The following is a 21,938-nucleotide window of genomic DNA, read 5'->3' on the forward strand; positions in this document are numbered from 1 at the left end:
TTCTCAGCTAGAAGATGGGGAGAAGTCTGGCATGAAGTCTGAAATGCTTACGGACATCTCAAATTAGACATTGAACCTTTCCAAATGAGAGTGTTTTGAGACTTAGAAGATTTAAGGACTAACTGTGAGCAAGAAAGCCACAGATGTGCCAAAGTTTCAGCCATCAGAGGGGAAAGCTTCCTGTAAAATGGCAGTGGGATCATGCTTGTTCAATGTACTGTTTAGACATTCAAAAGCAACGACGGATATTTCTTCTAAGAAATCCTAGTAATCAATTTTTCCCTCAGAACCATATCAATAAGGTGGCAAAAGCCCGTTCTGAATAGATGCTAACAAATTCCCTAGTGCTCAACTGAGAATCACAAATCATGGTGTGATTATTTGTTTTCCTTTAATTGTATCACTTCTTATTAATTCTTGGAGAAAGGTTTATACAGAAGTTTCTAAAGCATCCCATCTGGTTCCATCTGTTCTCCCCAGTCGAGAGAGAGGTTTGTAACAAGATCAAACACAAACGAGCTAGGATTGGGAGCTGGGATTGAAAAATCGTTTCCACTCCGTTCACACAGCCTCTCTCTCTTTCTCCTTGCTTCACCACTTAATCTTTTGTGCTCGTTTTCTTCATCTGTACGGTGGAGATAATGGGTCCCACTTTCATTTTGTCACCTTGATGGAAGGATTCCCAGTTAGACTGAATGAAAATCTGACCAGTGATGCCCACTTAGGTACCTCTCCGAAGTGTTGTAAGAATTAATGATGGTCAGGAAAATGTACTGAAGATGAAGAGCACATCCTGAGAGAGAGCTGATTATTAAGTATCAACGGATAAGTATATTTTAACGAATATGGAAAAAACATCCAGCAAAGGAGCTTGGCTTGCTTACCCTAGTACCTCAATGCCTTAGGGTAGAAAGGACTATGCATAATATCTGAGTAGAAAAATAAAAGCAATAACAAAACCTGACATTCCAAGACCATAAACCCATTAATAGTGAAATATTCTTTGCATTCTAAAAAATCTTGCTAAATTTTTAAAATAAAGCACTGATTTACGCACCCAGGATGTAATGAAATCAAGCAACGTGTCTTGGAAATTTAGAATAGTCTATATAGGAAGGAAAAGGACTAAAGACAGAAATGTTCAGAAATAAAGCCAAAGCAAAGAGATCAAGGATACTTTCCTCCCCAGTTCAAAATGCAGCATGGGGCAGAATTCATTCTCTATGTATAAATTTGATAACTGCTTTTTTTTTCGGTCTTGCAAATAGAGATGAAATGGGGATCTGAATGTTGTTTGCTTTGAAGAATATTCAGGGAGCAGATGAAAATGCATAGCAAGTTTGATAAGAAGAGTAAGTTACATTTGTAAAGCAATAAGAAAAGAACAAGTTATTTATGAGTTTAAATATTTTTAGAGAAAGTTAAAGTCACTGTTTCCTTCCTGTACACTAATTATTTCAGGCTGTAAACCTTCCAGCATATAGAGAATAGTTACATTATTTTGGCCCTTTCAATTTCTCTTGGTCTTTGTATCTACAAGGACAAGATATTACAGTGTCTGTCTTTTCTTTTTGGAAGGCTCTGATTACTTGTACACATAAAACAGGTGTCATAAGTCTATTTATAACATATTTAACTCCAAATATATTTTCTATTTCATATTGTTTATGTTGTAATACACCAGTCAGCTGTTGCTAATGTTAAAGCTAAGACATTTTATTTAAGTTCTTCTTATCTTTAATACCATATGTGAAACAGCTGGTGCTCTGTTCCTATAGATGAATAGTTTTGATGATGATTTTTTCTTTTTATTCCTTATTCCCATGTGCTTGTTTATTTTTGCCCAAATGTTTATATTCTTCCCTAGAGATGTGGTCTGAGTGTATTTGCTGTAGTCAAAAGTGTCTATTTTATACTTGATTCTGGAGGCAGGTGGGACAAGGAAGATAAAAGTAGGTGGAACTCATAACAGACTTAACCTTACTTTTTCTTTTTTTCACAAGGTTCAATTTTAGAGCTACACTGGAGTTCACAAAAACAGTCTCTATGACATTAATTCTAATTTCAGTAGGGTAATTTCATCACCATTAAAAGCACTGGGAGATACTATTATAATGGAGAGAATATTCAGGGACCTCATTCATTTAGGATATTAGTGAGAAAATTTAGAGTCTGTTCTTTACTTTCAAGTATTTGAGTCCTGCTTTCCTTAACCACTTATTTCAGTAATGTGAGGTATACTATCAAAATTGAACCAAAATTATATTTTAAGAGTATGTTAATGAGCTTTACATTTTATTGACAAAAATTCAAACGTTATTAAACAAGTCCTAAATCAATAACTAAAAAAATCCCATGTTCTAATTTAAGAAATGAATTATGGCTTATATTTTTTCCTTTTAACTCCTCTCTCCAAGACACTAGAATGTTCTGATATGTATCTCTCAAATACATCTATATTTTTTATGAATTCTTCCTTTTTACAAACTCACTGTCTCATCTTATTTCTGTTCACTTTTGTGTCCTCTGCAGTATCTATCTTCCTGGAATCCTGTTGCCTGGAGACCACTCTTGAAGAACATTCACTGCCGTGGCCTCTTGGAGATTTAAGACTTCTAATAAGGAGTTGACAGAAATCATCAGCTTGCTCCCGATCAAGTAACATTTTTTTAAAGTCACAATAAAACACTTGTCTGGATATTACCCATTCAGGTGATCATAACAGCTAAAGTGTAGGGTGCAAAGGACAAAAAAAAAACCTTTGGAAAATTCTAAATTTAAAAAATCCATGCCAAAGGGAGATGGGGCAAAAAAATTAAAAGTCTACTTTTTTTTTTAAAAAAGAGAAATTTTCAGGCCCCCCCATGGCTTATCTATATTAATTTTCAAAATTATTCTAAAAGGCTCTAATATCTGTACTTTTTAGCTCTGTCTGTCTATTAACATTCTCTTTAGTCCAGAGGACTTTTGAACAGCAAATTCAGTGAAATGGCATGAAGACAACTGTGAAAAAAGTCAACAATAAAGGAACAATAAATGTGGCTATAAGAATTCCATATCACACACACACACACACACACAGATCAACAAAATGGAAAGGCAATCTATAGAATTAGAGAAAATATTTGCAAATAATATATCTGATAATAGGTTAATATCCAAAATATATAAAGAACTCATACAACTCAACAGCAATACATATATATATATATATATATATATATATATATATATATATATATATATATACACACACACACATATATATCTCCAATAAAAAAAGGGCAAAGGACCTGAAGAGACATTTTTCCAAAGAAGATATTCAAATTGCCAATGGGTACATGAAAAGGTGCTCAACATCACTAATCATCAGGGAAACACAAATTAAAACCATCATGCCTGTTAGAATGGCTGGCATTAAAAAGACGAGCTAACAAAAGCTGGTGAGAATGTGGAGAAAAGGGAACATTTGTCCACTGTTGGTGGGATTGTAAATTGGTGCAGCCCCTATGGAAAACAGTATGGAGGCTTCTCTAAAAATTAAAAATAGAACTACCATAAGATCCAGCAATTCCACTTCTGGGTATTTATCTGAAAAAAAGTTCTGAGACCTCTGTGGGCTCTCTACCTAATCTCAGTAGTTGCCCACTTGCAAAAATGACCCTGGCCCCTCATTTGAGCACTTGGCCACTGGAAACTCTACAAGCAAATGAAGCTCATAATAAGCAGGGGATCAAGGTTTATAGCTGATCACAGAGAACTAGAGACTCGTTTCTAACATCGTCCTTTCCATAACAGTAACAGTGAGCTCTGAGCTTGGATTTTTCCACTTGCTGCATGAAAATACAAAGAGCAAAATAATGCAGCTTGGGAAAAAAAAAATCAAATAGTAGCTATGAAAACCCTCAGCCCACAAGTTGCTGTGATTTTTCACTTGAGTACACTCAAGGGTTCATTTTACTTTTGGCTCTAAAATTCACACTCAATTTTGACACAAGACATATGACTCAGCTCTTTACAGTACCAATCCTGTAAAAACAGATGACTCAGCCACCAGTTATATCAGCACATTATTGCAGTATTCAACCAAACATGCCTTATGCCAACTAGAGAGGGCTTTCAAGTTGATCAGGCAAAAACAGCAATGTCCCAGCTCAGAACATATGCTGTCCTGTAATAAGAATAAAAGAGCCAAATACAAACACTAAACAATGCTGTATTACTGAAATGTAATTTCTTAAGAAAATCGGGCATCTTTAGTTTTTCCATTATTGCTTGCATTCCTATACACTAACAATGAAAGATGAGAAAGAGAGATTAAGGAAACAATCCCATTTACCATCGCATCAAAAAGATTATTAGTTTTAGATAGCTGCTCTCTTAAATAAAATCTATTTTGACACAAATTTCAGAATTCAGATCCCCATATGAACCAAGAAACCAAAGGCTGATTTTTCTCAACACGTTTCCCTTTCATAGCCAAAGTATCCAGTAAGCAAGAAAATGAGGTCAGCCCTAAGAAGAATGGTAATCATTTAATAACATTAGCTGCAAGCCAAAGAAGAGTTACAAAGATAAATCAATCTGGAGGAATAAAATGCCAGAAAAAAACCCGTAAGGACAAGTTCAATATTAAAACATCGTTTATGTTCAACTTACCCAAAACACTGCTGAAAGAAATTACTATATTTTCCTTCACAAACAATGTGACAGCATAATGCCACTTTCTACCCACTGAGCATCATAGGATGTTGGGATACAGACATGACATCCTCTTCCTTATGCGCCAGGCAACAGAGCCAGACTGGTATTTTGGAGTATTAATTCATTCAACATGGACTGAGCACTTACTATGTATCTACTATGCCTCTGTCTTAGAGGCTTGACATACAAAGAGTTGTTTCATGGGGGTGACAGATGTAAGCTCAAAGTCACCATTGAAATAAAGTTACACATGAGGGGCCCTGGAAGAGACATCAGGGAAGACTTCACAAATGATATAGCATATAAGCAGAAGCTGAAAGCAGGAGCAATTTTGCAGTTAGACAAGGTGAAGAAATATTCCAGCAGAGGGCATACACAAAGTCACAGATGTGTGAAACTGTTTGTGATGTTTGGAAAACAACAAGCAGTTTTGTGTGGTGCAGCAAAAATTGCAATCTAGATGTGGTAAAATGCAGGCAGAAACTTGATGGTCAGGGATCTTTAAGTCCAAAGAGTTTAGCTCATTCTTTGCAAGGAGGAGGGTGCCACAACCAGATTTGTATTTTAGAAAGATGCTCCTTTAGCAGTGTCCAATGAGAGAATGGAGCCTGAGAGATGCATTAGGGGCTGATTCAGCAGTTCACAAGAGAGGGAATGGGGCTAGATTTGAAGGTGTGTTGGGGGAAGAAAGGGGAAGGGTGAATTTAAAAGGTGTGTAGGAGAAGGAACTTTTAGAAATGGTTACCAATCTTTGGGTTTTCTGACTTGAACTACTGTGGTAATGGGGTTTTTCTGAACTGAAAACAGGAATACAGTGAACATAATGTCTGGAGTAGGTAGATGGGAGTGGGGAATGATTTTAGTTTTGGATATACTGAGCCAAAAGACGTCTCTTGGGTATCCAGGCGGAAATGACAAAGTAATCAGTTTGTGAGATCAATGCATCTCTGTCTAGGATGCTCCAAGTGCTGGTTTCATATGCTATGAAATTATATCCAACTCTTTTTGACAATTTACAGCGGAGGTTCAGGAGAATAAAGACTCTTGCAAAGATTTCTTTGATAGCTTTATGGCAGTGTTTCAAATCAGGGCACTGCAGCCTAGGGTATCATTGGGAAACTTAGATGGAAGTCTGATTGTCATCAATCTAGTCTGCACTGTAAGTTAGTACCACCAGTATTGGATTGGTGAGAATTAGTCAAGGATCATAACGACACATGAGTGAAGCCAGGATTATATTGCAACAACATCATCCATTGTAAATAACGTTTTAGTGTCATAAATATGCTTTTAGAAGACAATTCTTTAAAAATATAAATCAAACCATGTCACGACACAGCACCACACTTTCCCAGTGGCTTCCAATTTCACTCAGAGTGAGAGCCAAAGTCCTTATAAGAGCCCACGATGCCCTCTATAATGTGCTTTCCCCCCCCCCAACTTCATTTCTCATTACTCTCCTCCTCCTCCAGTCACTGCCTTTCAGCTACACTGGTCTCTTTGCTTCTCTTAAAACATCAGATGATTGAATATTCCCTTTTGCCTAGGATGCATTTCCTGCAGATATCTGCATGGCTTTGAGTCACTGGTCAAAAGTTCTCTCTTAAGTGAGTCCTTCCTTGACCACTCAGTGTAAACACCTAAAGGCACCGAAACGTTAACCAATCCCTGTCACCTTCTCCTGCCTTATTTTCTCCATAGCACCAAAGAGCAGTTTTTGTACTTTCTCAAACATCTTAATTAGGGATCATGGCGTATTAGGACGTAATGGTAAAGTGTTGATAGGAGCTGCAGAAAAGATCTAGATGAATTACGTTAGTATAGGCTGAGTTTGTGCCGTTGTGACAAGCCCCCAAATTTCAGTGACTAAATGAGAAAGTTTATTTCTTCCTTAACTGAAGTCTGCTTAAGTTAGGTGACTCACCACGACAGCTCTCCTCTATGTAGTGACTAAGTAATCCAGCCTCTGTGCATCTTATGGCTCCACAGTCTCCACATATGGCCTCCACACTTGGATCAACTATTGGGCGACAACATCAACCCTATGTTCCAAGGATTGATGTGTATTTAGGATCAGGTGTAATACTGACCAACTGTCAGCTATTTGAAAAATCTCATTGGAATGTATTTAGGAAGTTATCAAAATCTTTTAGTAGGTTTTTATAGATTTGGGTAATTCATGAGTACCTGTGTTTTCAGACTTCAAAAAGATACTGAATTTATACATAATTATTTTGTTAGTACCTCAAGATCATTGATGATGATAAAATGTTAATAATGATACCTATTTGTCCATCTCCTCTATTCAAAGAAATGTTGTGAATAACAAATGTAATCTTTTAAATACATTTAATGCAAAATACTCAAAGATGTAGATTCTACTATTAAAATATGCTTTGGGTTCTCTGGAAAAGTCAGTGGACTCCTACAACATTATGATAAGGGGAGTCCGAGTCACCTGTTCCAGTATCCTACCAAATTAACACATTGTCCTTAAGGAGAATTTCTTATTGACTTAGCATCCCATTTACTATCTACGAGAAAGTTCATTCCATTTGTCTGTATCTATATCTAATAGAAAAGTGTTTCCCATATTAAGCATATATTTGCCTAGGTATGACCTCCACCCATTATTGTAGTTCAGAAGCTGTTTCTTGCTGCTAGTAACAGTATTGCACACACAGATACTAAACATTAGGGACATCTTTACTATTTTTTAAAGATTACAGATTGCTAGCCTGAAATGTTAAAGACTATAAACCAGTCGGTATTAGGGTAACTAACATATAAAAATCCCTATGAGAATTTTCTAGTTGAATCTTGTCGTGGAGTTTTGCTGCTTAGTTGCTGGCCCACATAACTCTGCTGTGATGAGCAAGAGAAGATGGGTCCAATAAGGCCAGCCACAAATAGCTACCCACGGCCACGTGCTGGAACGCAGACAGCATATCTACAATGAGATAAAGCTTTCTGAAGCAGAAGGTAACCGAACCAAGATTTCTGACACCTGCCGAAGTGCTGGCTTTTCAAATGGAGAGTAACAGAAAGCATGGTGAATTTTGTAAGATGTTTTATGTGACGCTGTGATAAAATAGGAAGGACCAGGATATCGTAAAGTGAATGCTCCTTTGTTTCCTCTTGCTGACAACTTACACTACCACTTTGACTCAAGGGTTTGGGTGCCTCCCTCCCCCACTGTTACAACCTTGAGAATGACTGCTTTTCTCCTTTTATTCTCTTTAGACCCTTCTGCCACTCTCTTTTATAAAAGACATTCAGAGAGCTGGTCACAGTGCCAGGTTGATGGTCATACACTGTATAGTCATTTTGGAATAGAGCGTGTAGAAAAACAAAGTCTAGGTCAAAAGTCACTTTCTACATAGCAGTTCAAAAATGTGTCAAAAATAGTGCATGTGCGCGCACACACACACACACACACACACAGCTTGAACTATGACAGCAGCCTCAGAACTAGCCTCCTCAAAAAAAAAAGAGAAGAATTGGTTTCCTATCTCACATCTGTCTCTTATCCAGCTTTGACAATATTATGCTTGTCTTTAATAAACACCACCAATGGCTTTCCACATGGCCACTGTGTCTTACATTCCAGGAGTATCATTCGCATTGAGTCTATCTCAGGGTTGGCAAACTATAACCTGAGGGCCAAATCTGGCCTGCTGCCTATTTTTGTATAGCCTATTAACTAAGAACACATTGTTTTACATTTTAAAATGGTTGAAAAAAATCAAAAGAATAATTCTGTGAAATTCAAATTTCAGTGTCCATAAATAAAGTTTTATTGGAGCACATCCACGCTCTTTTGTTTACATATTGTCTTTGCCTTCTCTTGAGCTACAGAAGCAGAGTTGAGTAGTTACAACAAAGACTACATGGCCTGCAAAGCCTAAAATATTTCCTATCTGGCCAGATAAAACAGAAAAAGTTTGTCAACCCACAATGTGTAAGAATGGGACCTTGTGGAGTTGGGCAGTGCATAGCCTGTATGGCTGTGTACTACAGCCTTGATCTCTAATACTAGTTCTAGACCAGATTCTCTCTAGCCTTCACATCACTACTTACTCTTTCCCTGGCACCTTTTGTCTGTTTATGTTGCTTCTTTGTTCTAGCTGCGTGCTCCTCTTTGATATCTAACACTTAGAGCCCAGCTCAAATGTTTTCAACATGGCAGTTCAGAAATGTGTCAACCTAATGTGATTTCTTGTATGAATTCTCGCTTCTTTGACACACTTACCATATCCTGCCTTGCACTGTGCTTAGTCATGCACTTGTCTCATTTTCCCTACTCTATTATATGATCCTTAAGTATAAGACTTGTACTCATCTTTGTACCTTTAAGAATGGTGCGGATGTGGACAGGCCTGGTACAGATCCCTGTAGACCAAGGGACTCGTGCCAGGAACCACGCCAGGGCTGAGTACACAGGCAATCGCATACTTCCTCAGTTGCAGGGTCCAAGGGAAATTCCAGTGGCATGGCAAAAGACCCAAGTCAGTGCTCTAAAAAAGCTTCTGTGGGGAGGGGTGGCTCAGTTCCATAAAAAGCAAACAAGAGCTTTGAAGGGCACAAACCGAAGACCCAATCCAGAAGCAGGCGATCTCACGCTGAAGACCAGTCAGGCCCTAAACCTGGGTGATGTTCATTATAAATAGCAAGATTCTATCAACCAGAACAGGGTCCAGGGCAGCAGAGACAGCAAAAAAGAGAATAAAGTGGGGGCTGTGGAGTTTGGCAAGAAGATAGAGACTTGGTCTTAGAGAGACTGGGGTTCTGAGGAGGTGACTGGGCCAAAGGCCAAAGACAGAAACAACACTCAAGATCAGAGCTGAACTCCTACCAATAGGGTGACCGAGCTGAGTCCCAAATATTGGGTAGGGGTTCCTTGCATTACTCCTGCTTAGGTTTAGCTTTTTTTTTTTTTAGGGAATTGCCCCATCTTATTATTTTTTAAAAAAAATTATTTACTTTATTTAATTTTTGGCTGCGTTGGGTCTTTGTTGTTGCATGTGGGCTTTCTCTAGTTGCGAAGAGCAGGGGCTTCTCTTCGTTGCGGTACGTGGGCTTCTCATTGCGGTGGCTTCTCTTGTTGCAGAGCATGGGCTCTAGGCACCCAGGCTTCAGTAGTTCTGGCGCGCAGGCTCAGTAGTTGTGGGCTTGTGGGCTCTAGAGCGCAGGCTCAGTAGTTGTGGCGCATGGGCTTAGTTGCTCTGTGGCATGTGGGATCTTCGCGGACCAGGGCTCGAACCCGTGTCCCCTGCGTTGGCAGGCCTATTCTTAACCACTGTGCCACCAGGGAAGCCCAGGATTAGCTTTAATTCTAGGATCTATAGAGCAGGAAAGCCTATAAAGAAGGGTTAAGTGGCCCTAGCTCTGGAGGAAGACAAGAGACACAGAGGAAGGAACAGAACAGAGCCTGGAAGGGGCCATGGTGGGAGGGAACTAACTTTTCTTTAGCACTAACCATGCCCCATACATTTTACTAAGTGTATAATGAAGGTAGAAAAATTATGAATGGACCGTCTTTTTTACAGTTCAACATGGTAAGTATGATAGTACTAATCTTTTTTCCCATGTTTTCTCTAGTTATTTTCCTTGTAAGTTACGCAGCTTTTGTCTCTTTTATTACTGGCCCATTGGACTCACAACTCATGGGTTTTCTGTGTCCCATGTACAAACAGGTACATACAGTAATCTAAGAACATGCTGGTTGCTCTAGGTTTCTGGTTGCTTTGGATTTCTGGCCTTCCAAGCCTTTCACAAACTAGTATATATTTCCTTTCCATGATTACTTATTTTGTTCAGTCCTCTTGGGCTACTTACTGTCTTCCAGTCAACCACTGTACACCTTGTGCCCTCTATGTTAAATGTTACCTCCCCAGTAAAATCTGCCTTGATCTATTTATTCAGAAATGATCTCGCATGCTCTCTCTCCCACTCTTACATTTCTTTCTATACCACTTATGTGATTCTATATTTGATCTGAAATAATGCTTGTGTGCCTACTATAAATTCTATGAACTTTAGAGTTTATACAAATCTTTTTATTCCCCACAGTGTCTGATAGTGTCAGTCATACAAAAGAGGTGTTTAAAAAACTATAAGTACTGAAGAATAATGTGTAAATGAAATTTCATGTTCTTAGGCTCCTCTGTGTAGGCAATTTTCCCCTCGGAACTTTCTCTCGCCCCCTTATTTTTAACTTGGTTCTTTCCAGCTAATGCAGTCCTTTCTGGTCACTGGAATTCTTCAGAATGAAGCAGTTGTATGAAACAGAAGAAGTTGGTACTGAAGGTAAACTATGGGTTTACAGTAGATTTTGTTTTATACCACTTGCAAAGCCAATGTGAGGATCTGATTCTAAAAATACTTTCCACTACCAATAGTATGTACAGGGCCTATGGTATACAATCTGTTTTTCAAAGTCTTTAATGAAATACACTGATTTGCACCTTACGATCTCATACTTCCAAGAAGTTCTACTTAAATAACTGCATGATTTCTTTTACTACATAATTTACATCATTCTGACACTCTGATAGTTCACAAGGGCCATTTGATAGCCAATTTGGATTAGAGGGCAAAACTTATATTTAAGGCATTTAACAAGCATATTAAGAGAGACTTTTTTCTTCTCATTTGATAAATATTAATGCATTTATTAATGGATGACCAAAGGGTACTAAATTATGAAGAAATAATCTTGAGTTTGCAGTGATTACAAGAAAATTCACCATTATTGAGGCTAAAAGCATGAAATACATATCTTCTGAAAATTGCAGCTTAAAAATATTGATGTCAGGACACCAAACTAATGGACTGCTGGATGATAAGTTCCCTAGTTTTAATAGATTTACAGAGGCTTCCCCAAATATAATTAGTCTTAATTATCTCTGCAAATAGACAATAGTAGCTGTGTCTATTATGTATGATAATGGTTAAGCATAAAGCCACTTACCGGCCTCTAGAATATGTTATATATTTGCTTCAAAATTCTTTGCTTAACTTAAAATTATTCTACAAGCTAGTAAGTAATGAAGGGATTTTAGGTAATAATAAAAGAAATGTTTAGCCAGGATTTAAAAATTCACTAGGATAGTCTATCCAATTATAATTTTGACTATGATGAAGGCTAAAAATATGTACCTATGAATAAAGTGATATACAAGGAAGAAACAGAACACCCTATACTAGGATTATCTGAACCTATTCCTTCAAGTATCCTTTTTTTTTTTTTTTTTTTACTTTTCATGTTATTATATACAGTTTTAATACAGTATTACTTCTAATCTTTCAAGTACTGCTGTTAGATAAACCTAATTATTTCTCAGAAGTGGCTTGCAACTGGAAGAAAAATACAGCAGTAAATGTATTCATCCATGAGGTATATTTAGTTTATATAAAATATTTTCCTCTTTATTCTTTTTTCTAAAATGAGAAGATTCAGAGAGATGAGGAATCAGATATATTGACAGAGGTTAGAGGTCAGAGGGTGTGGGAAAGGGGGAGCCCAGACAATTCTTCATTAAACATCTAAGAGACCCTAGAAGATTTCCAAACAGGCACATACAGGTATTTCTTGGGTACTGCTATGGACTAATATTTGTGTCCCCTCAAGATTCAGATGTTGAATCCCTAATTCCAATATGATGATATTTGGAGGTGGAGCCTTTAGGAGGTAATTAGGTTTAGATGAGGTCATGAGGATGAAGCCCCCATGATGGGATTAGTGCCCTTATAAAAAGAGACCAGAGATCCAGCTCTCTCTCTGCCATGCCCTCCATCTTTGCAGCAAGAAGGCAGCTGTCTGTAAACCAGGAAGAGATCCCTGACCAAGAGCCCAACCGTGCTGACTGATCTTTGACTTCCCATTTTCCAAAACTGTGAGAAATAAATATTGGTTGTTTAAGCCACCCTGTCTATGGTATTGTGCTATAGCAGCCTGAACAGACTGTGACCTGAAGGTATATTGGTATTCCTCTCACATGGCCCTGAGGTCTTGGCCCACAACATCACTGAATATTTGTGTCACAGTACCTACACAGCCATGATGAAGACATTGGATCCTTAATAAGGAAGGGCTGACTTCAAATGGGGTGGAGCCACTCCCTGAGCATTTGGGAGGGCAATGCTGAGACAGTGTCTGGGTCATGAAAGCAGAAATTAGCTCCTATGTATCTGCAGCCATCTGAGATCCAGACTTAGACACCTGACATTGTTGTCCAGGACAGTAACTTCTTGAACCTACTGCTTTAATCTCTGCAGAAATTATGCTACTTTATTCTTTGTAGCTCCATACTTTACGACGCTCCCAGAGTGCTATCTGCCTAAAGATTAGCCTTCTGATACACAAACCAATGGTTCAATTTACTTCTCGCCAAGTGATTACCTTAAGAAAAGTAAAGGGCCCAAGAAGAGGATATCACTCTGAGTTAAAAAAATATAGGCAGTAATGTACATTTTTGGAGTATCCCTGAAATCCTTGTAACAGATGTCTTTTCTCCCAAAGTTGAATAGACTTGGTAGAACCATCCCTGCTCTATCACTCAGGCCTGTGGTCAATGGCAAACATTTTAATATAGTTCCAAAGGTTAGAGGTAGTCAGTTAGTTTTTGAGTAGGATCATGTCTTCTTATTCATTTTTGTACCCTCAGAATAAATTAATATGTAAAACTTAGGCTGTACAGCCAATCGTTCATTTGTTTGATTCAGCAAGTATTTATTGAGACCCTACTATGTATCAAGCCCTATTTTAGATGTTTGGGATGTATTATCAAATAAGATACTCGTCCTTGAAGATATTACATTCTGGAAGGAGTGGGGGAAAGACAATAAGCATAATAAATAAATAAAGTATAAATATTGTCAGGATGTATTAAATTCTATAAGGAATAAAAGAATAAGTCAGCAGGATAAGGAGAATCAAGAGAAAGGATGCAGGTGAATTGAGATACAGAGACTTGAAGGTGGTGAAGGAGTGAGCCAAGACACCTGGGCAAGAGCATTCCGGGCAGATGGCACAGCCAGAGCAGGAGCCTAAAGCACATCTCATATATTCAGGCAAGGAAGTCAAGGTAGCTAAAGTTGAAAAATGGTAGGAGGCGAGGTCAGATGTCAAGAGGCCGGTCATGGAGCGACTTGTACGCAATTTAAGGACTTTGGCTCTTATTCTTCATGAAAATGGGGAGCTGCTGAAGGGCTTTGAGCAGAGAAGTGACATGATTCAACCTTAGGTTTTTCAAAGGAATCAGGCGGTTGCTGGACTGAGAAGAGACTGCCAGGAGTGAGGATATAGTAGGGAGATGAAGTTAAGAGGCAAAGCAGTAATCCAGGTGAGAGGTATTTTTAAGAGGTTAAAAGTCAGCAAACTTGGTCCCCCCCATGAATTAACCTATCATTCTCTCTAGCCTAGACTCAAAGTACTTTATACATATACTAACGAAATCTAGTTACATAGATACAGCTCTGCCAATAAATTTTCACCTGGAGATATGCTCAGGTATTTTCTTAATTCTTAAATTTTGTAAATCAGTGGTGCACTGAATGGACACTGAATTCAATAACAATTTCCAATAAAAGCCATCAGGACTAACTTATCTGAAAGGAACATTCAAATTCACATCAATCAATAATAGCAAATAATGGCCTCCTTCAATTTGTTTTAATTTTGACCAAGTAATGGAATTTCCATCTATTTTTTTAAAAAGAATTTCTGATGGACTGCTGCCTCTGTTGAACTCTTGAGTATATCTCATTCCAAAGAGAATGATCAACAAAATATTGTCTCATTGGATGCAGGATACGTGCTATACTTTTCAATATACCTACCCACATCTCATCTGACATCACCTCAGAGTCAAAAACAGGACCATCATATTTCAAAGAAGAGAACATGAAGAGACAGAATAAAATATTTGCTCATGTTTAGGAATAAATTATATCCATTTCTTTAGTGGGCTACTGTAGCATATATAATGTTTTTCCTCTTTAATGGAGCTCCTTGTTAGCTGTTTTGTCCTTCAGGAAAGGATCAGTGGTGGTGTGGATTGAAAAGGAACCCTGTCATCATTGTACAAATGAATTCTATCTGAAGTGAAATTCACCAACAGTTTCAAATTGATGTTGTATTGTCCTGTGTGGTCTTCTGTCAAAGCTCTATGCCATCGAGAACAAAGCACATTTAAACCAACTGTAGTATTAGACACACACACTATGAGAATTGTAGTGTAATAACTGACAACGTGGGCAATATTCCAACTATTGAGAATATTTACTGTATATTATTTTTAAAAAGCTCACAGAAGAGTGTAATATAGTGGGCCTGGAAGCCTCTAAAATTATTTGCAAAGTTGTATATTGATATGAATCTGTTAGATGATCCAACAGTTTTGATCACAATTTCAAAGCACCTGTGATGTCACTCCCCCTCAGGGAAAAAAACAAAAAAAAGAACTTAAGACGCACTGACTTAGAAAAATGCACACATAGTATTTTTTAAGGGTTATTGATATATCAGGAGAACACTCTCCCAATTTGTGAACAATTTACTCACAAAATTCAGTTCTGCTTTGATTGAAATGGACGTTTTGCTTCCACTTCTTGATTTTCTGAAGAAAATATTTTATTTTACCTGTTATAATTTTTCATACTGGAATAGACCTTAATTTATTTCAGCCAATATTTTTGGGTATCCATTATACATTGGGAGATGTAATGATGAAAAAAGATAAAAAGACCATGAGAATCTCACAGTCTATCAGGAGAGACATAATAGACACAGCTAATGATCATATATGGTGAAAAACATCATTCGGGAAATGAATTCAAGGGCAGTGTTATCCCTGGGATACTGAATTCTGCCAGGGATTACTGGGACTGGAAAGATGAGTAAATTTTTCTAGGTACAGGAGGAGCGCTAGACTGTCCTGGGCGCAAAGAACAACAGGCATGAAGGTATGTATGTTCAGTTTGGTGGGAACACAGGCTGGGAAGGGGCTTGGCTGAGGGGAAGTCTGGGAAGGTCAGACCAGACTGCAAAGAGCTTGGGACCATCCTAAGTGTCTAGACCTGTGTATGTAATGTGATGAGGAAGTATTTAAAGGGTAAGAAAAAAGAGAGCTATAATCTGGATTATTTTAGAAGTCTCACTCTGGTGGATGAAATGAAGACAGATTGAAAATAGGAAGCTGCTTAGCCAAGACATGGAAGCAACCTAAATGTCCATCAACAGAGGAATGGTTAAAGAAGATGTGGTGTGATATATACAGTGGAATATTACTTAGCCATAAAAAGAATGAAATATTGCCATTTGCAGCAACATGGATGGACCTAGACATTATCATACTAAGTGAAGTAAGTCAGGCAGAGAAAGACAAATATTACATAATATAAACTTATATGTGGAATCTAAAAAAACAATACAAATGAACTTATTTACAAAGTAGAAACAGACTCACAGACATAGAAAACTTACGGTAACCAGAAGGGAAAGGGGTGGTACAGGGATAAATTAGGAGTAAGAGATTAATAGATACATACCACTATATATAAAGTAGATAAACAACAAGAATATACTATATAGCACATGGAACTATATTCAATATCTTGTAATAACCTATAATGGAAAAGAATCTGAAGCTGTACACCTGAAACTAGCACAACATTGTGAATCAACTATAGTTTAATAAATAAAAGAAAATAGGAAGCTGGTGGGAAAAAAAGATAATTTGTTAAATTAATAAAAGAATACAGTTGTTCCTGCCTCTATTTTAGAAATTCAGAAGTTTTCTTTTTCTAGCTAGAAGTTTTCTTTTTCTAACTTCCTTCCCAATTACATTGATTCTACCTCCAAAACATATACAGAATCTGTCCACTTCTCTTTATTCCCACACCATTATCTGAGGAAAAGCCCCCGTTCTCTCTCTCCTCTGCCCCTGAGATAGCTCCAGAGTTGTGTCTCTGCTTTATCTCTTGCCCCTCACAATTCTTCACATGGCAGCAAACGACCTTTAAAATAAAATACAAATGAAATCATTTAATTCCCCTATTTAAAATCCCCACCACACTTAGGAGTCACATCCAAACTTCTGACTGTGGTCTGCCAGGCCCTACGTGATTGGACCCATGTCAACATGCTCTGCATCTCCTTCTCATTCCCTAGGACCCCTGCATTGGGTCACAATGCTCCAGCCACACCCATATTCTTCCCATTCCTGGACCACTCCAAACTTTCTTCTGCCTGAATCCTCTTCCTGAAATGCTCTTGCCCTTCACCTCTGCATGGCTGACTTTCCAGGTTCCAGACCAAATGTCCCCTTGTCAGAAAAGCCTTGCTGACCCTCATTCTAAGGAAGTTGCCAATCTCATTACAGCCTTTTGCTTTTAATAAATGTTTTTGTGCATTCATTTGCATGTTTGATGTCTCTACTCTTCTCCCTCTGTTGCCCCCACCCATAAATGCTCCATAGCAAGCAGGGAATCTTGATTGGATTGTTTCTTGCTCTGTTTCTGGCAGAGTGTCTAGTGTGGTTCTGTCCAATCCAGTAACCACCAGCTACCTGTGGTGTTTAAGTATTAGTTAAAATTAATTAAAATGAAGTACAATTAAAAATTCAGTCCCTCATTTGCACTAGCAACATTTCAAGTGCTCAAGAGCCACATGTGCTTATCATATTGGACAGAGCAGAGACAGAACATCTCCACCATTGCAAAAGAGCCAGGAAATATTTGTGGAAAGAACACATTGTTGAATGGGAAATGCAGAGTACTAGCACCTGCTCAACTTGACCTCATTGTAAGTGGCTACTCATTTCACAAAAACTAATCAAACTCTGTATCTTACTCAAATAAGAAAAAGAAAGAAAAACTCTGTAAGATTCTAGTATTGTTACCTTTAATATATAAATATCCAGCTGTCAGGGACTGAATGCTCGTGTTCCCCCAAAATTCATTTGTTGAAGCCCTAACCCCCAATGCCATGGTATCTGAAGGAAGGACCTTTGGGAAATAATTAGGTTTAGATGGGGTCAGGAGGGTGGGGTCTCCATGATGGAATTAGTGTACTTATAAGAGGAAGAGACACCAGAGCTTCCTCTCTCTGCCATGTGAGGATACAGTGGGAAGACAGCCCCCTGCAAGACAGGAAGGATGTCCTTAACCAAGAACCAAATCTGCCAGCACCTTGATCTTGGACTTCCCAACCTCCAGAACTGTGAGAAACAATGTTTGTTGTTTAAGTGAGCTGGGCTATGATATTTTATTATCAAAGCTCAAGCTTATTAAGACATCAACACACAAAGTTTTCACCAACATTTGTTGCTTTGGTTAGCAGGGCCTCAAAGCAATGAATGTTGGCAAAAACTTTGTGTGTTGGTGTCTTAGTTCTAAGATCCAGATTAGACAGTAAGACAAATAAATGCACACACGTTTGTATTCCACTTGGAGGTTAGGGGTTGCCTATACTTGTTATGTTTAAACATTTCATATACTGAGGGTTACTTTGTGTTTTGGGTATTCTTAGAGCTCAAACAACGTATGTATCTGTATATAGTCCGTTTGACATTCTTATTCTTTAGCCATTTTATGTCTTAAAATGTAAGTTTGGACAGAAATTAAATGCAACTCAGTATCATTAAAAAGTGCATACACTCAACTTGAATCCAAGAGGATATTCAAATTTGCTACTCTTGCATTTAATCCAACAATTTCACAGACAGCTTACATTCAATGTTTTGGTCCCTCCAGTCATTAGCTGATGTTGTGGAAAGCAGAAAGAAAGATAGTTGGCCTATATATATAAAATCCTTGTCTCCTTTCCCCAGCAACACACTCTACAAGACATTCTGAAACAAAGCACTGTGTGGTGGAGAAATAAAGGCTTAACTGAGGTTTAGGCAGTTCTGTTGGATTCAGATGCCTAGAAACTGATGGTGCCTGGCCATCAACCCGGAAGTCGGCAACCCAATGATGCCTTGCTCCTCCCCACCTCCCCTCTTTCTCTTACTCTCTTTCTCTCCCTCTGTCTTTCTCTGTCTCTCTCCTTCCCTCCCATTCTTCCCTTCCCCCTCTCCCAATCCTTCCCCTCTCCCCTTCTTATTTTCTGTAATTTTTAAAATTTTGCCAATTTAACATTCTGCATAAACATACAGAGGGTCACTCAACAAACAACTATGTACCCATCACCCAGAATAAAATGCCATGAACATTTTGTCATTTTGCCTCAGTTTTCTAAGAAAATAAATAATTGCAGATAATGTCTATGATATATCCTTCCACAGTCTTATTTCTTTATGTTTTTCTCCAAAGACAACCCTTGCTATGAGGTTGGGCTCTAGCTGGGGCAGAGTTTCACATTTTATACTTTTTAAAAGATATGTATCCATAAATAATAGAGTGTTTTATTATTAAAAATTTCCTTATGCGTATTTTTCTACAAGTTATTTTCTTTTACTCAAAATTGTTTCTTCTTAACCACTGTGCTTATTACATTGCCTGAATATCCCACAATTTATTTACTTTTTCCCTCCTTGATGAACATTTTGGGGTTTATTTAGTTGTTTTTTTCTCTCATGACAATAAGACTCCAGGAAACATCTTTGAATATGCCCCTTTCACCATGTGTCTAAGGTTCTACCAATTTATGTTCCAATTAGTGGTGCAGAAAAGATTTTTTTATCATTTCCTTTCTTCTACTTTCTTTGAAACTCTATCTCTGTTTTAAGACCTCCTGAGCTGGGCTTCCCTGGTGGCGCAGTGGTTGAGAATCTGCCTGCCAATGCAGGGGACACGGGTTCGAGCCCTGGTCTGGGAGGATCCCACATGCCACAGAGCAACTAGGCCCGTGAGCCACAATTACTGAGCCTGCGCGTCTGGAGCCTGTGCTCTGCAACAAGAGAGGCCGCGATAGTGAGAGGCCCGCGCACCGCGATGAAGAGTGACCCCCGCTTGACACAACTAGAGAAAGCTCTTGCACAGAAACGAAGACCCAACACAGCCAAAAATAAATATAAATAAATTAATTAATTTAAAAAACCACAACATATAAAGCACTTTCAACAGTGCCTAGAGTTTAATAATTGTTCAATAAATGCTAATTGTCATAAATATTGTTAAAAAAAAAAGACCTCCTGAGCTGAGTGCTTAACTCAATTATTTTTAATCTTTTTAAGATTATATATTTTTTCTAAGTAGTTTAGTTTGCATTTCAGAAAAGTCTGTAGTACCTTTAATGCTATTAATTTCAAATCATTTTATAATCTCCAGTAAGATTCTCCCTTTAACCCAAAATTTATTTAGGAGTGATGCTAAACTTAGGTTGCTGTATTTTAACTACATTTATGTGCTTGATATTTAATTTTAATTGTACTTTGAGTGGTTTGCATGACATTATTTCTTGATATATGTTTAAATTTTCTTTGTACTCATACTTTGTAAATCTCATATATATTCTTGAAGGGAAAGTAAATTTTCTGTTTTCTGACATATTTACCTGTGTTCTAATCTTCTAGATCTTTATATATTATATGTCTGAAAAGTCTACTAGTTTCTGAGAAGGGTGTTAAATCTCCCATTGTCATTATAGGGCATTATCAGTTTCTCTTTGTAGTTCTGTCACCCTTAGTTTTATATAATTTAAGTCTATGTTGATAGATGCATAGGAGTAGGATTGTGTATCTTCCTCATGATAACTGAAATGGTGCACTGTCCCTTTTTTCCATAAGTCTCTTTATAAAATGGAGCCTTTTGCTTTCAAGTTTGCTTAATAGTGCTCTTTGCTTTAAAGATTTTTTGCTGATTAAAATTATAATGCTAAGCTTTCTTTTGTTTAATACTTGCATGATGTATCTTTCTCCTTCCTTTATATGCTAACATTGTTTGGTCATTTTTTCTCTTGTAAAAATCCAATCATTGGATTAAATGAAAAAAGTCCAACCTAAACATCTCTGTCCTTTAATATGTGAGTTAGTCGATTTACCTTTATTGTGATTATGATAATTTTGGACCTTTCTATTGCATTATTGTGTATGTATGTGTGTGTGTGTTTATAATCATGGTTCCCCTTTGCTTTTTTCCCCTCCTTTTTATCTTCTAATAGGTTGGTTAAATTGATTCAGTGTATTGCCTTTTTCTTGGTGCTAGTTCAGAAATTCTATTTTTATTCTTTCAGTGGGTTTAACATGTAGAGCTGGCATAAGTAAGTCTAAAGTTAATTCGTGTCTCCATTCACTTTCCAAACTGTGCAGAGATTGTATCTGGAGATAGAGACCACACAGTGGTTTAAACAGGGGAAGTATATACATAAAGAATTATTAAGGTTGATAAAATAATAGCTATAAAATATATGGAAATTCTATATGGTATGCTAGGGCTGAGGGAGGGTACCCAAGAAGGACAGACTGGGAAAGTTTCACTTGCTGGAGGTGTAGTGCAGTCCCTGGACAGCAGAGAAGTTTGCAATTTGGCCAGAGGTGGTCTGCAGTCACTGGGCAATGAGGAGGCCGCCTCTGGAGAGCAGACTGGGCCAGATGATCAGAAACCAGGGGCTGGGCTTGTAGAGCAAGTGGGAATTCTATGGGTGCTGGTGGGCTGAATGGGCATCTGCAGAGAGAGTGGAGGTTTGGTGGGAATGCTCTGGCAAGTAGGGAGCCTACAGAAGAAATCCAGGTACCTGTGTGGGCAAGAGAACTTTTGTGCAGGCAGAAAGCTCTCAGGGCTCTGGTTTCTGTGGTTAAAGGCTCCCAGAGAAAGGTTATTGTCAGGCCAAAGCTGCAGAGGTATTGAGAGATCTTGCATTCTGGGTGGGTGGCTGGAGCAGAGCTCCACCTTATGTCCTCACACCCACACTGCTGACCTCCTCCCACTTCCATGTACTTCCAGTGCCCTCTACTGAGAAAGCTTAACATCACACTCACTTTATAAGGGCAAAGCTTAAAGGAATTCCATCTGTTCTCACAGAGAATATATTGAAGGGTGAACTTGGAGCCAAGAAACAATAAATTGATAACCAACATGGGAAGATTTTAGAATATTCCCTCTGTCATCTCCTTTCTGGTGTCCCTTATAAATTCCTCCAGACCATCTTCCAATTCACTAAATCTCTCTTCAACCATACACAGATCTTATTCTATGAAATTTTTCTTTTATGACAATGCCACATTATTAACTTGCAGGATTTCTAATTATTTCTTCTTTCCCCTACCCTCCTCCCTCTCTTCCTCCTC

General features: G+C 38.0%; 2 protein-coding genes across 6 annotated transcripts in view; one reads left to right on the forward strand and one right to left on the reverse strand.

The window, feature by feature from the left end:
* The window catches only part of LOC309660103 (uncharacterized protein), a 293,525-nt gene extending 289,313 nt beyond the window's left edge, over nucleotides 1-4,212 (forward strand). For all 4 annotated transcript variants that reach the window (XR_014263126.1, XR_014263131.1, XR_014263132.1 and 1 more), the window contains one exon: nucleotides 1,269-4,212. The gene's annotated coding sequence lies outside the window, so the exon portion shown is untranslated. The remainder of the gene's footprint in view (nucleotides 1-1,268) is intronic.
* The window catches only part of CYYR1 (cysteine and tyrosine rich 1), a 137,832-nt gene that overhangs the window by 37,347 nt on the left and 78,547 nt on the right, over nucleotides 1-21,938 (reverse strand). The window lies entirely within an intron of this gene.

This window comes from Balaenoptera physalus (assembly GCF_965194825.1).
Source record: "Balaenoptera physalus genome assembly, chromosome: 4".
Classification (NCBI taxonomy): domain Eukaryota; kingdom Metazoa; phylum Chordata; class Mammalia; order Artiodactyla; family Balaenopteridae; genus Balaenoptera; species Balaenoptera physalus.